Source organism: Salvelinus namaycush, chromosome 20 (assembly GCF_016432855.1).
Source record: "Salvelinus namaycush isolate Seneca chromosome 20, SaNama_1.0, whole genome shotgun sequence".
Classification (NCBI taxonomy): Eukaryota; Metazoa; Chordata; class Actinopteri; order Salmoniformes; family Salmonidae; genus Salvelinus; species Salvelinus namaycush.
Window position 1 is genome coordinate 7085138 of NC_052326.1, and position 10833 is coordinate 7095970.

The window sequence follows — 10833 nt, forward strand, 5'->3', positions numbered from 1 at the left end:
GCAATTTCATTTCGAATTTTTTCACAATGAATGGCCTTTATAAAATAACATTTTACTCCAGCAGCAATCAGCAGAGGAGCTGTAAGATAAATTCTGCTCAAAATATCTGTATGCTGTGCGGGTGCGATATTTGTGTGGGATAAATAAAATACATGATGACTAACAAAAATACACACTTGGTCAATTTGGTCATGTATTTTCATCCACTGGTATTTCTATCAATGAATTAAAAGCAACTGCCGGCTAACGGAAACCCTGCTCCTTTCACATGGGAAGCTGGGATACACTACATGACCAGAGGTATGTGGACACCTGCTTGTCAAACATGCTGAAACAGGAAAGGGTCTTCCCCAAACTGTTGCTACAAAGTCGGAAGCACAGAATTGTCTAGAATGTCATTGTACTGTATGCTGTAGCGTTAAGATTTCCCTTCACTGGAACTAAGGGGCCTAGCCTGAACCATGAAAAACAGCCCCAGACCATTATTCCTCCTCCACCAAACTTTATGGTTGGCACTATGCATTGGGGCAGGTAACATTTTCCTGGCATCCGCCAAACCCAGATTTGTCCGTCGGACTCCTGAGAACGTGTTTTCACTGCTCCAGATTCCAATGGCGGTGAGCTTTACACAACTCCAGCTGACGCTTGGCATTTTGCATGGTGTTCTTAGGCTTGTGTGCGGCTGCTCGGCCATGGAAACACATTTCATGAAGCTCCCGACAAACAGTTATTGTGCTGAAGATGTTTCCAGAGGCAGTTTGGAACTCATTACTGAGTGTTGCAACCGAGGACAGATGAATTTAACCTGCTACGTGCTTCAGCACTCGGCATTCCCGTTCTGTGAACTTGTTTGGCCTACCACTTAGCGGCTGAATGATTGTTGCTCCTTGACGTTTCCACTTCACAATAACAGCACTCACAATTGACAGGAGGAGCAGCTCTAGCAGGGCGGAAATTTGGAGAACTGACTTGTTGGAAATGTGGCATCCCATGACGGTGCCATTTTTAATGTCACTGAGCCATTCAGCAAGGCCATTCTACTGCCAATGTCTGTCTATGGAGAGTGTATGCATGCACAGTCGATAGCGCACTGGAATTCGGGCTAGAAGGTCGAGGGTTCAAGGCCTGCTCCCTGCCTGTTTCATTACAGTATATATAGTTCATCTTGCTACCAGCTAACTCTGACACAACTAGTAGCTAACGTTAGCAAACTTGAATGAAATAAATATATAATTGCACTTATTCACTAACACTTATACTTTACTTTTATACTCTATAATTTAACTCCTTTGAATCATTTACTCCATCGAAATGTTTTGCAAACGCTGGGAAAGGAGCTGGCGCACTACAGTAGGGAAGTTCTGTCATACTTCCAGGTCTATTCCCAAACAGTTTGAGCTTCTAATTTTAAAAATGAATCTCTCCAGAAATAAGTCTCTCACTGTTGCTGCCTGTTATAGACCCCCCTCAGCTCCCAGCTGTGCCCTGGACACCATATGTGAATTGATTGCCCCCCATCTATCTTCAGAGTTCGTTCTGCTAGGTGACCTAAACTGGGATATGCTTAACACCCCGGGCCTTCCTACAATCTAAACTAGATAACCTCAATTTCACACAAATTATCAAGGAACCCACCAGGTACAACCCTAAATCCATAAACATGGGCACCCTCATAGATATTATCCTGACCAACTTGCCCTCCAAATACACCTCTGCTGTTTGCCTGCATCGGTTATGGGTCCGCGGTCAAACGACCACCCCTCATCACTGTCAAACGCTCCCTAAAACACTTCTGCGAACAGGCCTTTCTAATCGACCTGGCCCAGGTATCCTAGAAGGATATTGACCTCATCCCGTCAGTAGAGGATGCCTGGTTGTTCTTTAAAAGTAATTTCCTCACCATCTTAAATAAGCATGCCCCTTTCAAAAAAAATTGAACTAAGAACAGAACTAAGAACCCTTGGTTCACTCCAGACCTGACTGCCCTCGACCAGCACAAAAACATCCTGTGGCGTACTGCACTAGCATCAAATAGTCCCCGCGATATGCAACTTTTCAGGGATGTCAGGAACCAATACACACAGTCAGCTAGGAAAGCAAAGGCTAGCTTTTTCAAACAGAAATTTGCATCCTGTAGCTCTAACTCAAAAATTTTCTGGGACACTGTAAAGTCCATGGAGAATAAGAGCACCTCCTCCCAGCTGCCCACTGCACCGAGGCTAGGAAATACTGTCGCCACCGATAAATCCACGATAATCGAGAATTTCAATAAGCATTTCTCTACGGCTGCTTTCCTCCTGTCTACCCCAACCCCGGGCAACAGCGCTGCATCCCCCGCATCTACTTGCCCAAGTCTCCCCAGCCTCTCCTTCACCCAAATCCAGATAGCAGATGTTCTGAAAGAGCTGCAAAACCTGGACCCTACAAATCAGCTGGACTAGACAATGTTCCGCCGCCATTGTTGCGACCACTATTACTGGTCTGTTCAAACTCTCTTTCGTATCGTCTGAGATTCCTATAGATTGGAAAGCTGCCGCGGTCGTCCCCCTCTTCAAAAGGGGTGACATTCTAGACCCAAACTGTTACAGACTTATATCCATCCTGCCCTGCCTTCCCAAAGTCTTCGAAAGCCAAGTTAACAAACAGATCACTGACCATTTCAAATCCCACCCTACCTTCTCCGCTGTGCAATCCGGTTTCCGAGCTGGTCACGGGTGCCCCTCAGCCACGCTCAAGGTACTAAACGATATCATAACCGCCATCAATAAAAGACAGTACTGTGCAGCCGTCTTCATCGACCTGGCCAATACTTTTGACTCTGTCAATCCCCTTATTCTTATCGGCAGACTCAACAGCCTTGGTTTCTCAAATGACTTCCCCGCCTGGTTCACCAACTATTTCTGATAGTTAGCTGATAGAGTTCAGTGTGTCAAATCGGAGGGCCTGTTGTCCGGACCTCTGGCAGTCTCTATGGTGGTGCCACAGGGTTCAATTCTCGGGCCGACTCTTTTCTCTCTATATATCAATGATGTCGCTCTTGCTGTGGGTGATTCCTTGATCCACTTCTACGCAGACGACACCATTCTATATACTTCTGGCCCTTCTTTGTACACTGTGTTAACAAACCTTCAAACGAGCTTCAATGCCATACAACACTCCTTCCTTGGCCTTCAACTGCTTTTAAAAGCTAGTAAAACTAAATGCATGCTTTTAAACCGATCGCTGCCCCCACCGGCTCGCCCGACTAGCATCACTACTCTGGACTGTTCTGACTTAGAATATGTGGACAACTACAAATACCTAGGTGTCTGGCTAGACTGTAAACTCTCCTTCCAGACTCATATTAAGCATCTCCAATCCAAAATTAAATCTAGAATCGGCTTCCTATTTCACAACAAAGCCTCCTTCACTCACACTGCCAAACATACCCTCGTAAAACGGACTATTCTACCGATTCGCGACTTCGGCGATATAATTTACAAAATAGCCTCCAACACTTTACTCAGCAAACTGGATGCTGTCTATCACAGTGCCATCTGTTTTGTCACCAAAGCCCCATATACAACCCACCACTGCGACCTGTATGCTCTCGTCGGCTGGTCCTCGCTTCATATTCGTCGCCAGACCCTCTGGCTCCAGGTCATCTATAAGTCTCTGCTAGGTAAAGCTCCGCCTTATCTCAGCTCACTGGTCACCATAACAACACCCACCCGTAGCACGCGCTCCAGCAGGTATATCTCACTGGTCATCCCCAAAGCCAACACCTTGTTTGGCCGCCTTTCCTTCCAGTTCTCTGCTGCCAATGACTGGAACGAATTGCAATAATCGCTGAAGTTGGAGACTTATATCTCCCTCACTAGCTTTAAGCATCAGCTATCTGAGCAGCTCACTGATCGCTGCAGCCCATCCAACTACCTACCTCATCCCCATATTGTTTTTATTAACTTTTTTTGCTCTTTTGCACACCAGTATTTCTACTTGCACATCATCATCTGCACATCTATCACTCCAGTGCTAATTTGCTAAATTGTAATTACTTCGCTACTATGGCCTATTTATTGCCTTACCTCCTTACTCCATTTGCACACACTGTATATAGATTTTTTTCTACTGTTATTGACTGTACTTTTGTTTATTCCATGTGTATCTCTGTGTTGTTGTTTTTTGTCGCACTGCTTTACTTTATCTTGGCCAGGTCGCAGTTGTAAATGAGAACTTGTTCTCAACGGGCCTACCTTGTTAAACAAAGGTGAAATAAATACAAATATAAAAGTACAGAGGAAGTAGAATCCCTTACTTCCGTTGTTTGTATGTGCCCATAGCAACGTTCGAAAATGAGAGGGATACTTAACCCATACAGTAGGTGGCGACATCCACCTCTAACGTATGTTTGTGGACCGCCATAATACCATAGACGAAGATTCGTTTGCTGCTTGTGTATTCAGTTGGTGATAGCTATATAATGGAGTAATAACGTTTCCACACGGTCTATTTCAAAGACCGTTGGCAGATTTTTTCGATCTTTTCTACTCATCCACCACCGACCTCGTCATTGCATCCTCAAAAATGGCTGATCCCAAATACGCCAACTTGCCTGGAATTGTAAGTGGCTTGTTAGCTTGCTTGCTATTCACATTGTCGCGTTGTTAGTAGTTAAGCACAAGTGTTTATAAGATGTTTGATGACTGCTAGTAAATTACTAGCTAAGCTCTAATCAAAACCACGGAGTCCCGGCAGCTAGTTAACTATCTAACGAGTTATCCAAACGTTTGCTAGCTAGCATTGGTTTGCCACACATTAGCCTGATATGAAGAAAAAATAAGGAAAAAGCCTGATATGATAACGTTAGCGTACTAGCTAGTGACCAAAGCTAACGGTAGTTAGTCAGTGTCAGACCTCTGGTTAACTTCTTATATGCATTGAAATTGACCGTTAAATAACAGACATGTCTTACAAGTCATCACATTTCTAAACGTAGTCTTTGGACGGCTAACTAGCTTTCAGTTAGGCTAACAAAACATGCAGCAGCTAGCTAATCCAGTTGTGTGATTGAATGTTGGCCAGCCAAAGCTAGCTTGCTAACCAGCTATAGTAGCTAGTTAGCGAAATTTGCTTTTGGTGGTTCCAGTCATTGGGTGGGTGGTTCACGCTGTAAAACTGATGACTACAGTCAGTACAGGGAGCTAATTTGGCATAACCTGAGCTATGTAACGTTAGGCATTTTAAAAAACTTTTTTTTATTAACACAATTACAAAAAACAGAAATGTACAAACAGAGTACATGAACCTAACCTAACAGTATTACAGATCAAGATTAATTTTCAATTTGTTAAATACTTGTGTTGTGTATTGCTTTTTTTGTTTTTACATTTACTGATCATTTCAAAATAAATCTTAAAAAATGTGAAGAAGTGTTTGTTCTCTACCCACTTCATTTTATGGACAAAGAATCTTCTATGAAAGATAAACAAATTAACCATGAAAGTTAAATCAGGGTCCATATCATTTTGGTTCAAAATAAAACATAATATCAGAGGCTTTCAAATTAACATTAATAGTTGTTTCTTTTAAAATAAAATCTTCTAACTTACACAAATCTTCTGACATAAGAGCAGTCCCAAAATAAATGGTCAAGAGTCTCTGGGTCACAATCACAAAATACACATTTGTTATCAATAGCTATTTTATATCTGTGTATAATAAAGGTCTTTACAGGGTGGATTCTATGAATGAGTTTGTATGATACTTCTTTCACCTTATTAGATATACAATATTTACCAGATAACAACGAAACTTTGGTTCCAGTTCACTTGTCCTAGGGCTGCATTCCAGTACATTTTAGCAGAGGGAATAGGAACAGATTGACATAGTTTCCTTATATACATGTTATTACATTTATAGTTTAAAATGTCAGTTCCTTCTAATTGTATTGAGGCTACAAAATCCTCAACAGTTGCACTTGGAGTATTGTTATATTCTCCTAAAAGAAGAATAGCACCTTCAGGGATAGCTCTAACAACAATTTGATACTCCTCAGGAGTGAATGTAACATTGTGTGTTCTCATAAATTCTGGATAATCATATAGTTGTCCAGCATTATTCAATAATTGTTTAACCCAAATAATGGTGTTGTCAATCCACTTCTGGAAAAACAAAGACTTGTTTTTATATTTTATGTCTTTATTATTCCAGATTATATACCTATAAGGGGAAAAATTGTGTACATGAGGTTCCAAGTTAGAAATACTTGTTTATGAAAGTTTGCAAGCTTAATAGGGATTTTACCCATATCAAAGTTGCATTTGAGTAAGAATTCTAGACCACCAATTTGTTGGAATATAAAATTAGGGATGATATTCCAAATGCAATCCTTATTTCTCAATCAGTTAACCGCTACTCTAACATTGAAGTCTGGTATATACACCCTTGTCCCCATCCTTCCACTGACTGGATCCTTTGAACTGTATATGTCCTTACAAACAAATAAAACCAATTTTTATCTATATCTCTCCACACACCGTCTCATCCCATTCTCTTCTGCCCTCAATCATGTGCACATCTACACTTGGTTTAGGAAACTACCATGGAGGAACGTTCCCCAATGCAATTGCTGGCCCGATCTCTCCCCCGAGTCCATATTCTACCTTCTGCCCGATTGTCCACCCGTATGTCCTCTGCTTACCAACTACTTGCTCCCAGCATTCTCCTGTTGCCGTACCTTCTGAACCACCTTTCAACCTCGCCCAGTACGCTAATGCAAGTTTGTCCTGCCTTATCCTCCGTTGCAGTTGACCACTATCCACAGGGGGGCGAACTAGTGAGCTAGGTGGATAAAAAAGAAATACAAAATTCTAGTGATTTAGACTGGATCCCTTCTCGAAATGCAGTTTTTAACTGTGTACTAATTAAACCCCAAATAATATGATCTACATTATCAGTCTCTGTGTGTAAAATAAAGTGGTTAATGTGATCCTAACTCATAGCAAAAAAATTATATTTGTTACCTAGACTTTACTACAAATTACACTCAAGTCCACAGAATAAACAATACATTAATATTGCAGTTAGCGTTGATAGCCTTTATAATAAGATGCTTGTGACCACACACATCTAAATATTGCACTTGGGGGAAAAAACCCCATCTTAAATAGAATGAAACAAACAGGCATTCAATTTTTTTCTCTATTATAGTGACCACTATAGTAGACATCGATCAAGTGCACAAGGATACATGTGCAAAAATAACGTTCACTGAGTAAAAAATGTAATAATCCCCCTGTTATAGTATGTCAAGTTCAACAAAACAAAAGTAATATCTTTGGGCTACAGTTGCAAGAAAAAGTATGTGAACCCTTTGGAATTACCTGGATAAATTGGGCATAACATTTAATCTGATCTTCATCTAGGTCACAACAATTGACAAACACAGTCTGCTTAAACTATTAACACAAACAATTATGCATTTGTATGTCTTTATTGAACACACCATGTAAACATTCACAGTGCATGGTAGAAAAAGTATGTGAACTGGTTTACCCTCCTTTGGCAGCAATAACCTCAACCAAATATTTTCTGTAGTTGCGGATCAGACCTGCACAACGGCCAGGAGGAATTTTGGACCATTCCTCTTTACAAAACTGTTTCAGTTCAGCAATATTCTTGGAATGTCTGGTGTGAACTGCTCTCTTGAGGTCATTCCACAGCATCTCAATCGGGTTGAGGTCAGGACTCTGACTAGGCCACTTCTGTTGAAGCCATTTTGATGTTGAAGCCATTTTGTTGTTGATTTACTTCTGTGTTTTGGGTCATTGCCCTGTTGCATCACCCAACTTCTGTTGAGCTTCAATTGACAGACGCCTTCTATTCTTCTGCAAAATGTCTTGATAAACTTTGGAATTAATTTTTCCGCAGCCCCAGACCATGATGCTCCCTCCACCATACTTTACAGTTGGGATGAGGTTTTGATGTTGGTGTGCTGTGCATTTTTATTCTACACGTAGTGTTGTGTGTTCCTTCCAAACAACTAAACTATAGTTTCATCTTTCCACAGAATATTTTTCCAGTAGTGCTTTGGAACAACCTGGTGCTCTTTTGCCAACTTCAGACATGCAGCAAAGTTTTTTGGGACAGCAGTGGCTTCTGTGGTGTCCTCCCATGAACACCATTCTTGTTTAGTGTTTTATGTATCGTAGACTCGTCAACAGAGATGTTAGCATGTTCCAGAGATTTTTGTAAGTCTCTAACTGACATTCTAGGATTCTTCTTAACCTCAGTGAGAATTCTGCGCTGTGCTCTTGCAGTCATCTTTGCAGGACGGCCACACCTAGGGAGAGTAGCAACAGTGCTGCATTTTCTCCATTGATAGACAATTTGTCATACCGTGGACTGATGAACATCAAGGCTTTTAGAGATACTTTTGTAACCCTTTCCAGCTTTATGCAAGTCAACAATTCTTAATCTTAGGTCTTCTGAGATCTCTTTTGTTCGAGGCATGGTTCACATCAGGCAATGCTTTTTGTGAATAGAAAACTCAAATTTTGTGAGTGTTGTTTTATAGGGCAGGGCACCTCTAACCAACATCTCCAATCTTGTCTCATTGATTGGACTCCAGGTTTGCTGACTCCTGACTCCAATTAGCTTTTGGAGAAGTCATTAGCCTAGGGGTTCACATACTTTTCCAACCTACACTGTGAATGTTTAAATTATGTATTCAATATAGACAAGAAAAATACAATTTGTGTGATATTAGTTTAAGCACACCGTGTTTGTCTATTCTTGTGACTTAGATGAAGATCAGATCACATTTTATGACAAATTTATGCAGAAATCCAGGTCACATACGTTTTCTTGCAAATGTACACTGCACGTTATTACATTGTACACTTTCTGCCTGTGTACATCTGTTCTACAATGTGCCAGCAGAGCATGAGACCCTTTGTTGGTGTAAATTATCTCTTTCTGGCATACTCCTTTTTATCCACCATAGTGAGAAAGAGGGAAAGTGTGTGTGGTGTTCGTTTCACCTCTATAGCGGCATCCAGTTTAAGCCAGCTCCACTTCATCCCTGAATCCACTTGTTTAACAAGCAATGCCTCATTTTCACCTAATTCTCTCATTCTGAAAAATAACCACATGCTGTAGAGGGAAAACATTAGCTCACAGATAGTATTTATTTCGTTAGCTAGTTAACATTTCACACAGATTGCCAGGGTCCAGTGAGAAACTAACATTAGAACTTTAGGAACGGCAAGAATTCGTATAACAGGTAATATTATAGCGAATTGGTTAGGTTACTTACGTTAGCTAATCTGATGTAACGTTAGCTAGCTATCTGTCTGACTTGATTAGAGAGCTAAATTTCACACCATAAACTCAATTATTTGATCAGCTAAGTTAGCTGATGTTGCTCAATATTTATCTGGCCAGATAACGGAGAATTCAATCCAGCTAGCAAGACACTTAACAATGCTAAGTATTCTTGTTCCACAACACTTTCTCCCTCACCTCAACTTTCCAAATGCCAGTTGTTTTTCGGTTACAACTCATGAAGTACGCTTCATCACCTTCTCACCCCCGTCTCCGTCATCAGATGTTAATGTTAAGTACATGTTAAGTTTGCTGAAAATAAACGCAATTGACAGTGAGAGGATGTTTCTTTTTTTGTTGTGTTTATCTGAGTTATTCAGGATATAATCTTTGCTATACTGTCTAGGCCCGTCGGTGAGGGAGGGGACACGGGGAGACAGACGGGACATTATGCTTGCTGCAAGCTACTAGTAATGATGGCTAGTATCTATACTGATCAAAAATAATAACTGCAACATGCATCATTTTCAATGATTTTAGTGAGTTCATATAAGGACATCAGTGAATTTAAATACATTTATAAGGCCCTAATCTATGGATTTCACATTAATGGGCAGGGGTGCAGCCATGGGTTGTGCTGGGAGGGCATAGGCCCACCCAGCCAGTCAGAGTGAGTTTTTCCCCCACAAAAGGGTGTTATTACAGACCGATACTTTTCAGTTCAATTAGCTGTCCGGGTGGCTGGTCTCAGATGATCCCGCAGGTGACGACACCGGATGTGGAGGTCCTGGGCAGTTGTGGTTACATGTGGTCTGCGGTTGAGGCTGGTTGTACATACTGGCAAATTCTCTAAATTTTGGAGAGAGGCTTATGGTAGAGAAATTAACATTCAATTACGCTGCCTCAACTTGAGACCTCTGTGGCATTGTGACAACTGCAGGAAAAATGCTCACTAACAGGTACGTGCACAACATTTGAGAGAAATAAGCTTTTGCATGTGGAACATCTCTGGGATCATTTATTTCAGCTCATGAAACATGGGACCAAAATATAACAAAAATATAAAATGCACTATGTAAAGTGTTGGTCCCATATTTCATGAGTTGAAATAAAAGATCGCAGAGATGTTCCATACGCACAAAAAGCTTATTTCTCTAAAATTGTGAACCAATTTGTTTATATCCTTTTTAGTGAGCATTTCTCCTTTGCCAAGATAATCCATCCACCTGACAGGTGTGGCATATCAAGAAGTTGATTAAACAGTATGATCATTACACAGGTGCACATTGTTCTGGGGACAGTAAAAGGCCACTCTAAAATGTGCAGTTTTGTCACACAACACAATGCCACGGATGTCTTAAGTTTTGAGGGAGCGTGCAATTGGCATGCTGACTGCAGGAATGTCCACCAGAGCTGTTGCCAGAGATTTAAATGTTGATTTCTCTACCGTACGCTGCCTCCAATGTCGTTTTAGAGAACCTGGCAGTACGTCCAACCGGCCTCAACCGCAGACCACGTGTAACCACG